This window comes from Rattus norvegicus, chromosome 17 (assembly GCF_036323735.1).
Source record: "Rattus norvegicus strain BN/NHsdMcwi chromosome 17, GRCr8, whole genome shotgun sequence".
In the NCBI taxonomy this organism is placed as follows: domain Eukaryota; kingdom Metazoa; phylum Chordata; class Mammalia; order Rodentia; family Muridae; genus Rattus; species Rattus norvegicus.
In genome coordinates this window covers 37,751,614-37,762,977 of record NC_086035.1, presented here as the reverse complement: position 1 = coordinate 37,762,977, position 11,364 = coordinate 37,751,614, and the positions used below count along the sequence as shown (strand labels likewise).

General features: G+C 38.9%; 1 pseudogene; it reads left to right on the top strand.

The window, feature by feature from the left end:
* The first annotated feature begins 8,553 nt into the window (after positions 1-8,553).
* Positions 8,554-10,213, top strand: Eef1a1-ps21 (eukaryotic translation elongation factor 1 alpha 1, pseudogene 21; annotated as a pseudogene).
* The last annotated feature ends 1,151 nt before the right edge of the window (positions 10,214-11,364 follow it).

Below are 11,364 nucleotides of genomic sequence, written 5' to 3'. Positions count from 1 at the left end.
TTGATCTACATTAGAGAATTGTGTACAGATTACTCTATGAGGTAGACTTAAGTGACTACCACTAGTACTCACTGTATTATTTTTCTATCCCTTGGTCTATCTCCTCATCATTGTACTGTTGTTTTTCCTCATGATTTTAGATAGCCATGACTTCTAATCTTCTTGACTAATTGATAAGGACAGTTCCTTGAAGAATTCTTTAAGATGTCCTCAGCTCCACTTTATGTTCAGGCATAAAAGCAGTGGTAGTCACTCTGTTGATTTTAAAAATACTGACCCTTTACGATATCACTTTCCTGCACCAGGGACATCAATAGAAAGTCCTGTCTCATTTTCTACCTCATGGAGTATTGCTAGTCAGTTGATAGCCTTTCTTCTGCTCCTAACTACCACACCTTCTTATCAGGTCCACATTACTGTTGGAGATCCTAGATCGGTCACAGATATTGCCATGTTTGTCTTCCCATGAGCCTGGTTCTCATATATGTTCTTTTTATGAGTATTTTTTATTGTATTAGCACTTTACAATTGATATATAATTCATGTACCAGTCACTTCTTTTCTACAGAGCTCCTTCAATTTAAGTGTAATTATATGCTAAATTATGACGTGCAAGAAGAATCATACAAAATGTGTAGTCACAGATTTGGAGACCAGACTGTCATCTGTTCTAACCAAGTGAATGTGTTTTTCAGAAATGCAGGAGTTAAGAGCTACAACTACTTAATTAATGTCAAAGGGCTTATTCTTGACATGCCTAAATAGGTGTCTTCTACTTAACTTTTAACTTAGTCAAAATGAATATTCATTCATCAAAGTTACCTGACTATAATGCTCAGTGGAAAGTTGGATTCTCTTCTCACCTTTATGTCTTTGAATAGCCTTCTGTGTTTTTGGATTCTTATTTCTTTATCTAGATTTGGGTATTATTTTTCTGCTATGTATTTCCATTTTAGATTTTGTAATCTTTAAAATGTACCTATTACAAACATATTTACTTGTGCTAGTGCTCCATATCTGTCGCTGTGTCTCCCTCCCACATATACAAATGTACATTACCCTAACATTAAAATAAAATGAACAAAGTGTTGTTAGTTACATGCCATCTGTTCTCAAAGAGTATGAACCTAAATATCTATTATTTTTTACTGAGGCTGCCTAGCACATTTATATGGATGGTGTAGATTTTAAAGTGGAAAATCTAAGTAATATGATATACTAATTCACAACAATTATAATACTAAGAATATTTTGTTTAGTATTTTTAGTTACGACAGAAAGGTGAAATACAGAGGAAGAAGTTATAAAATAGAGAGTCTCAAAGGTCAAGAATATTTAATTTAGAGGTTAATAATCTACAAAGCTACCGCCACAATGGCAATTGGTAATATATAATAAATGCAGCTGGTTCTGGAGCAATGGGCCTTTAATTAGGAGCACTTGCTGCTTTCACCAGATATATGTTTGGTTCTTACCACATACTTGACATTTCATAACCATCCATTTTTCCACTTCTAGCCTCTTAGAGGCATCAGGTACATATCCAATTCACAGACATACAATGGCAGTAATATATTCATATATACAGACCCAGTCCCAAAGCTCTCTGTACCCACATCCCATGGGAGAGATGGACTTCCATAAGTATGCACAATCCTGAGAGATCAGGGGAGAACACCTCATCTGCTCTTATTCCTGGCCCAAGAGGAACCTGACTGGAGACCTCAGGAAACAGGAATCTAGGGGCAGTCAGGGATAAGACCCTCCTGGTCTCTGTACCCAGAGCTGAAAGCTCTGACACACCTGAAAGCAGGCAAGAACACCACTTCTGCATCGAAGGAGTTGCCTGTGGCCCTCAAGACACAGGAACCCAAGAACAGACTGGGAAAGAATCTTTCTGGGTGCTGCTTGCACCCAGAGTTGACCCTATGACACAGATTTCTGTACCCAGATCCCACTGGGAGAAAGACAGTATCCAGGAGTACTAACAGGCATGAATTCAGGAGGGTTAAGCCATTGTGAGAGATAGCAAGACCAACTAGAACCAGAGACAACCAGATGGTAAGAGGCAAGCACAAGAACTTAAGCAACAGAAACCAAGACTGGGCATCATCAGAGCCCAGTTCTCCCATAAAAGCATATATTAGATATCCCAATGCACTGGAAAAGCAAGATTTAGATTTAAAATCACAGCTCATGATGATGATAGTGGACTCTAAAAAGGACAAAAACAAATCCATTAAAAAATACATCAACATGAGTAAATAAGTAGAGGTCATTAAATGGAAAGAACAAAAATCTTTTAAAGAATTACAGGAAAACACAATCAAACAGGTGAAGGAATTGAACAAAACCATCTAATATCGAAAAATGGAAATAGAAGCAGTAAAGAAAGCACAAAGGGAGACAACACTGGAGATAGAAAACTTAGGAAAGAGATCAGGATTCATGAACACAAGCATCACTAACAGAATAAAAGAGATAGAAAATAGAATCTCAGGGGCAGAAGATACCATAGAAAACAATGACACATCCATCAAAGAAAATGTAAAATGCAAAAAAGCCTCTAACACAAAACATCCAGGAAATGCAGAACAAATTTAGAATATTAGACTTAAGGATAATAGGTAAAGAAGAGAGCGAAAAATCCCAACTTGAAGGGTTAGTAATAATCTTCCACAAAATTATAGAAGAAAAGTTCCCTAACTTAAAGAAAGCAATGCCAATAAACATACAAGAAGCCTACAGAACACAAAATAGATTGGACCAGAGAAGAAATTTCTTCCATCACACAACAATGCACCAAATGCACAAAACAAAACAAAAAAATATTAAAAGCAGTAACAAAAAAATGGTCAAGTAACATATACGATTATATGAGATTTCTCACCAGAGACTATGAAAGCCAGAAGATCCAGAGTTGATGTCACACAGACTCTAGGAAAACACAAATGACAGGCCAGTCTGCTAAATCCAGCAAAACTCTCAATTTTCATACACAGAGAAACCAAGATATCCCAGAACAAAACCAAATGTATGCAATAACTTTCCACAAAGCTAGCCCTACAAAGGATAATAGATGGAAAACTACAGGACAAGGAGGAAAACTACACCCTAGAAAAAGCAAAAAAGTGATCTTGCAACAAACCCAAAAGAAGACAGCCACACAAAAATAATTCCGCCTTTAACTACAAAAAAAAAAAAAAAAAAAAAAACCAGGAAACAACAATCACTATTCTTTAATATCTCTGAACATTAATGGACTCAATTCCCAATAAAAAGACATAGACTAACAAACTAGATACATGAGGAGTGCCCATCATTTTGCTGCATACAGAAAACACACTTCAGTGACAAAGACAATATCTCAGAGGAAAAGGCTGGAAACCAATTTTTCAAATAAATGATCCCAAGAAACAACTTGGAGTAGTGCTTCTAATATTGAATAAAATCAACTTTGAACTGAAAGTTTTCAAAAAAGATAAGGAAGGACACCTCATATTCAAAAAAGGTAAAATCCACCAGGATGAACTATCAATCCTATATATCTATGCTCCAAATCCAAATGTCAGGGCAACTACATTCATAAAAAAAATCTTACTAAAACTCATAACACACATTGCACCTCACACAATAATAGTTGGAGACTTTGGGTAGTGGCTTAGTTCCTGGAAGCTCTTGTTGGTTGGCATTGTTGTTCACACCGGGTCTCAAGCCCCTTCAAGCTCTTTCAGTCCTTTCTCTGATTCCTTTAACAGGGGTCCCATTCTCAGTTCAGTGGTTTAATGATAGCATTCACCTGAGTCCAATACAATAGTACATATATATGTATTTTTATTAATTTCTTATTTTTTTGTTGGTCCAAACTGGTATGTGTCTTACTGCTTATGGCACAAAACTATCTTATTAATTGTCACATAATATTTGTATTATCTGTGCTAAGTTCATTATAATTGCAGAAAGAAGTTATAACAAATGACACCGAATTTATCACAAACTGGATGTTTAATCACAAGCATGAACTCACAAGGGCTGTGGTAACCCACTAATGTGCCCAAGATCAAGTCAGAAAAAATATCAGGATAGAGAGGGTAGGTGTTCTCTATATCACAGCAACCCCTGAAGTATTAGGCAACTGAGAGTAACTGAGCAAGGGTGAAATCATTCTTTTGTGGTGTTATGGTCAGTGATGAGTTTACATGCCATAGTTGATGGCATCACACAAAAGTGTACATGTGGACAGCACTTGTGGGACTTGGTGGGTTATAGGCACCAAAAACCTCTAGAAAAAAAAAAAACAGCAAATACACCCAGGAGGAGTAGAAGGCAGGAAATAATCACACACTGAGTTGAAATCAACCAAGTAGAAACAAAAAGGACCATACAAAGAATCAACAGAACCAAAAGTTGGTTCTTTGAAAAAATCAACAAGATAGATAAACCCTTAGCCAGACTAACGAGAGGACACAGAGAGTGTGTCCAAATTAACAAAATCAGAAATGAAAAGGGAGACATAACTACAGAATCAGAGGAAATTCAAAAAATCATCAGATCCTACTACAAAAGCCTATATTCAACAAAATTGGAAAATCTGGAGGAAATGGAAAATTTCCTAGACAGATACCAGGTACCGAAGCTAAATCAGGAACAGATAAACCATTTAAAGAACTCCTAAAGACATAGAAGTAGTCATTAACAGTCTCTCAACCAAAAGGAGGCCAGGTCCAGATGGGTTCAGTGCAGAATTCTATCAGACCTCCATAGAAGTCCTCATAATAATACTACCCAAATTATTCCACAAAATTGAAACAGACAGAGCACTACTGAATTCCTGCTATGAAGCCACAATTACTCTTCTACCTAAAAAACAGAAAGACCCAACAAAGAAAGAGAACTTTGGACCAATTTCCCTTATGAATATTAATGCAAAAATACTCAATAAAATTCCTGCAAACCGAATCCAAGAACACATCAAAGCAATCATCCATCATGATCGAGTAGGCTTCATGCCAGGTATACAGGAATGGTTTAATATATGGAAAGCCATCAATGTAATCCACAATATAAAAAAACTGAAAGATAAAAACCACATGCTCATTTCATTAGATGCTGAGAAAGCATTTGACAAAATTCAACACCCCATCATGATAAAAGTCCTGGAAAGAATAGGAATTCAAGGCTCATACCTAAACATAGTAAAAGCCATATATGGTAAACCAGTAGCTAACATTAAACTAAGTGGAGAGAGACTTGAAGGAATCCCACTAAAAACAGGGACTATACAAGGCTGCCATTCTCTCCCTATTTATTCTGTATAGTTCTCAAAGTCCTAACCAGAGCAATCAGACAATGAAAGGATAGCAAAAGGATACAGATTGGAGAGGAAGAAGTCCAAATATCACTATTTGCAGATGATATGATAGTATACTTAAGTGATAGTAAAGTTCCGCCAGTGAACTAAAAGACCTGATAAACACTTTCAGCAACGTTGCTGGGTATAATCTGACCTACAGATTCAATGCAATCCTCATTAAAATTCCCATCCAATTCTTCATAGAATTAGACAGAAAAATTTGCAAATTCATCTGGACTAACAAAGACTTAATTGTCCAACAAATAAGTAGCCTTCCTCTACACAAAAGAGAAATAAGCTGAGAAAGAAATTAGGGAAATGACACTCTTCATAATAGTTCCAAATATTATAAAATACCTCAGTATGACGTCAAACAAGAAAGTAAAATGTCTGTATGATAACAACTTCAAGCCTCTGAAGAAAGAAATTGAAGACGATCTCAGAAGATGGAAAGATCTCTCATGCTCATAGAATGGCAGGATTAATACAGTAAAAATGGTCTTTATAGCAAAAGCGACCTACAGATTCAATGCAATCCCGATTAAAATTCCCATCCAATTCTTCATAGAGTTAGACAGAAAAAATTGCAAATTCATCTGGACTAAAAAAGAACCCAGGATAGCTAAAAGTATCCTCAACAATAAAAGGACTTCTGGGGGAATCACCATCCCGGAACTCAAGCAGAATTACAGAGCAATAGTAATAAAAACTGCATGGTATTGGTACAGAGACAGGCAGATAGACCAGTGGAATAGAATAGAAGACCAAGAAATGAACCCACACACCTATTGTCACTTGATTTTTGACAAAGGAGCCAAAACCATCCAATGGAAAAAAGCATTTTCAGCAAATGGTGCTGGTTCAACTGGAGGTCAGCATGTAGAAGAATGCAGATCGATCCATGCTTATCACCCTGTACAAAGATTAAGTCCAAGTGTATCAAGGACCTCCACATCAAACCAGATACATTCAAGCTAATAGAAGATAAAGTGGGGAAGAATCTTGAACACATGGGCACTGGAGAAAATTTACTGAACAAAACACCCATGGCTTCTGCTCTAAGATCAAGAATCAACAAATAGGATCTCATAAAACTACAAAGCTTCTGTAAAGAAAAGCACACTGTTGTTAGGACAAAACAGCAACCAAAAGATTGGGAAAAGATCTTTATCTATCCTACAACTGATAGAGGGCTTATATCCAAAATATACAAAGGACTCACAAAGTTATACTGCAGGGAGACAAATAACCCTATTAAAAAATAGGGTTCACCCCAGTGAACATGATTGTTGGAAGGAGAGCACAAATGAGGGAGGATGGGGAGTGGAAATCCCATAGAGAAGGGGAGGGGGAGGAGTTAGAGGGATGTTGGCCTGGAAACCGGGAAATGGAATAACAATCGAAATGTAAATGAGAAATACCCAAGTTAATAAAGATGGAGAAAAAATAAAAAAAATGGGGTTCAGAACAAAGAATTCACAGCTGAGGGATGTGGAATGGCTGAGAAGCACCCAAAGAAATATTCATCATCTTTAGTCATAAGGGAAATGCAAATCAAAACATCCCTGAGATTCCACCTCATATCAGTAAGAACAACTAAGAGCAAAAACTCTGGTGACAGCTGATGCTGGCAAGGATGTGGAGAAAGGGGAACATTCCTCCATTGTTGGTGGCATTGTAGACTGGTACAACCATTCTGGAAATCAGTCTGGAGGTTCCTCAGAAAATTGGACATTGCACTACCTGAGGACCCAGCTCTATCTCTCTTAGGCATATACCCAAATGATGCTCCAACCTATAACAAAGACTCTACTGCTCCATTATGTTCATAGCAGCCTTATTTATAATAGCCAGAAGCTGGAAAGGACCCAGATGCCCTTCAACAGAGGAATGGATACAGAAAATGTGGTACATCTACACAATGGAATATTACTCAGCTATCAAAAACAACGAGTTTATGAAATTCGTAGGCAAATGGAGGGAACTGGAAAATATCATCTTGAGTGAGGTAACCCAATCACAGAAAAACACATGTGGTATGCGCTCATTGATAAGTGGATATTACCCCAAATGCCCAAATTACCCTAGATGCACAGAACACATGAACTCAAGGAGGATGACCAAAATATGGATGCTTCACTCCTTCTTTAAAAGGGGAACAAGAATACCCTTGGGAAGGGATAGGGAGGCAAAGTTTAGAATAGGTGCTGAGGGAACACCCATTCAGAGCCTGTCTCACATGTGGCCCACACATATACAGCCACCAATTAGATAAGATGGACGAAGCAAAGAAGTGCAGGCTGACAGGAACCGGATGTAGATCTCACCTGAGAGATACAGCCAGAATATGACAAATACGTAGGCGAATGCCAGCAACAAACCACTGAACTGAGAATGGGACTCCAGTTGAAGGAATCAGAGAAATGATTGAAAGAGCTGAAGGGGCTTGAGACCCCATATGAACAACAATGCCAACCAACCAGAGCTTCCAGGGACTAAGCCACTACCCAAAGACTATACATGGACTGACCCTGGGCTCCAACTGCATAGGTAGCAATGAATAGTCTAGTAAGGGCAACAGTGGTAGGGGAAGCCCTTAGTTCTGCCATGGCTGGATCTCCAGTGAACGGGATTCTTGTGAGGAGGATGGTAATATGGGGAGGATGGGGAGGGGAGGGGAACACCCATATAGAATGGGAGGGGGAGGCATTAGGGGGATGTTCTCCTGGAAAATGGAAAAGGGAATAACAGTTTTAATGTAAATAAGAAATACCCAATTTAATAAAGATGTAAAAAACCACAAAAAACAAGAAACAAACCAAAAAATAACAAACAAACAAAAAAAAACCCAAATAAAAAACAACCTGGAAATTGAAACACACACACATATTAGGAGAGAAAATGAGACATTTAAAGAGGATATGGGTTATGAGATGTGTTTATACTCTACTGTATATACATGTAGAAGTTTCTAAAAATAAATAATAAAATTATTTCGATATTGGTAAGTGTTGAGGCTTTCATTTTTCAACAAATATACAAAAACAAATAATCATGACTTTTTAAAAACTGACAATGATTGTCTGTGTATACATGACTAAAGTTTCTTTCATTAAAAAAAAAATATATAAGGCTTTTCCACAACAGGTTTGCTGTCAGAATGCAGGTCTTGTGAAAGCCACCGCTAATTCAAAGATAAAATGGGAAAGGAAAAGATTCACATCAACCATCCTCATAATTGGTTACATAGATTCAGGCAAGTCCACCACAGCAGGGCACTTGATCTACAAATGTGGTGGTATTGACAAAAGAACCATCGAAAAGTTTGAAAAGAAGGCTGCAGAGATGAGAAAAGGCTCCTTCAAGTATGCCTGGGTCTTTGGCAAACTGAAAGCTGAGAGTGAGTGTGGTATCACTATTGACATTTTCCTGTGGAAATTTGAGACCAGCAAGTATTATGTGACTATCATTGATACCCCAGGGCACAGAGACATCATCAAGAACATGATTACAGGCACATTTCAGGCTGACTGCGCTGTCCTGATTGTTGCTGCTGGTGTTGGTGAATTTGAAGCTGGTTCCTCCAAGAATGGGCAGACCCGTGAGAATGCTCTTCTAGCTTACACCTGGGGTGTGAAACAGCTAATTGTTGGTGTCAACAAAATGGATTCTACCGAACCACCATACAGTCAGAAGAGATACAAAGAAATCGTTAAGGAAGTCAGCACCTACATTAAGAAAATTGGCCACAACCCTGACACAGTAGCATTTGTGCCAATTTCTGGATGGATGGTGATAACATGCTGGAGCCAAGTGCCAATATGCCTTGGTTCAAGGGATGGAAAGTCACCCGCAAAGATGGCAGTGCCCGTGGCACCACACTGCTGGAAGCTTTGGACTGCATTCTGCCGCCACCTTGTCCAACTGACAAATCTCTGCGACTGCCCCTCCAGGATGTCTATAAAATTGGGGGCACTGGCACTGTCCCCATGGGCCAAGTGGAAACTGGTGTTTTCAAACCTGGCATGGTGTTTACCTTTGCTCCAGTCAATGTAACATCTGAAGTCAAGTCTGTGGAAATACACCATGAAGCTTTGAGTGAAGCTCTGCCTGGGGACAATGTGGGCTTCAACGTGAAGAATGTGTCTGTCAGAGATGTTAGACGTGGCAATGTTGCTGGTGACAGCAAAAATGACCCACCAATGGAAGCAGCTGCCTTCACTGCTCAGGTGATTATCCTGAACCATCCACGCTAAATTAGTGCTGGCTGTGCCCCTGTTCTGGATTGTCACATGGCCCACCATAGCATGCAATTTTGCCAAGCTGAAAGATAGATCATCGTTCTGGTAAGAAGCTGGAAGATGGCCCCAAATTGTTGAGGTCTGGTGATGCTGCCATTGTTGACATGGTCCCAGGAAAGCCCATGTGTGTTGAGAGCTTCTCTGACTATTCTCCACTTTGTCATTTTGCTGTTCATGACATGAGGCAGACAGTTGCTGTGGGTTCATCAAAGCTGTGGACAAGAAGCCTGCAGGAGTTGGCAAAGTCAGCAAGTCTGCCCAGAAAGCTCAGAAGGCTAAATGAATATTATCCCTAACACCTGCCACCCCAGTCTTAATCAGTGGTGGAAGAATGGTCTCAGAACTATTTGTCTCAATTGGCCATTTAAGGTTAATAGTAAAAGACTGGTTAATGATAACAATGCATCATAAAACCTTCAGAAGGAAAGAATGTTTTGTGTACCTTTTTTTTCTGTGTGTAGCAGTTTTAAGTTATTAGTTTTAAAAATCAGTACTTTTTAATGGGAACAACTTGACCAAAAATCTGTCACAGAATTTTGAGACCCATTAAAACAAGTTTAATGAGGAAAAAAAAAGAAATTTGAAAAGTGGCTGAATGTTTGTAGGCACTAGCTGGTCCCCCTATAGCTATGGGTCCTTGTATATGCATGGCAGCTAGTAATTTGATGTAATTCTAGTTATAAGACATCCAATGCCCTCTTCTGGCCTCTGACAATACTTTATCAACATGGTACACCTATGGAAACGTAGAGAAAATATAAACATAAAAAAAATTTTAAACTCTCTCTGTCTCTTTGTCTCCCTCTTTATCTCCCTCTCTGTCTCTCTCTGCTCTCTCTGTCTCTCCATGTCCCCCCCTCTCTCTCTGTCTCTCTCTCTCTCCCCCTCTCTGGTGTGTGTGTACAAAAGTAGTTAGGTGGTTAAGATGGATGTGACATATGATATGAAGACAACTACAATTCTAAGAACCAGCGATTGATAAATAAAAACTTCAGTACTGTCAATATGTTACGATTTATGAAGTTTTTGGCAAATGAATTACCAGAGAGCCCAAAATATTTAGGTCATTAATAATAATATTGTTACTCTCTAGAACTGGATTGTAAGATCTTATTATGTAAGAAACCATGTAAAACACATCTAAACATCAACCTGGCACTGAGTGACTGCCTAGTTTTCAAACTTCTAGCAGATGGTATTATTTCTACCAGAGTATAACAGGAACCATAATCTTGTCCAGCTGTGAACATGGCAAGAGACAATACTGCCTAGCATAGATATGCCCACTGTTGCCATAGTGGCACAAATATCATGTTGGTCACAAACCAATATTTGATTAGATTCAAGTAAAACTCCACATGATGAAACTCTTACGTTATAAAATTTTAAAGCTACTCCAGCAGCAGGTCCCCTGTTTTCCAGGCACTGCATGGACCTGAAGGGACCCGGTCAACAGTTCTCTGCACCCAAATCCTGTGGGAGGGAGAGCTAAACCTTCAGAGGGGCAGACATACCTGGGAAGCCAGAAAAGACTACACTCTGCCCACATTTCTGACTCCAGAAGAAAACATCTAATGCCATCTGGGACCCTGGTGCACAGGGGCCCTGGGAAAAGGCAGAGCAGGCCCTCCTGGTTGCCGCCCTCAGGGGGAGCTCAAAAGCAGTCCCCCTCAAGCGACTTGAGCCACGGGACAACAGGTAAGACAAACT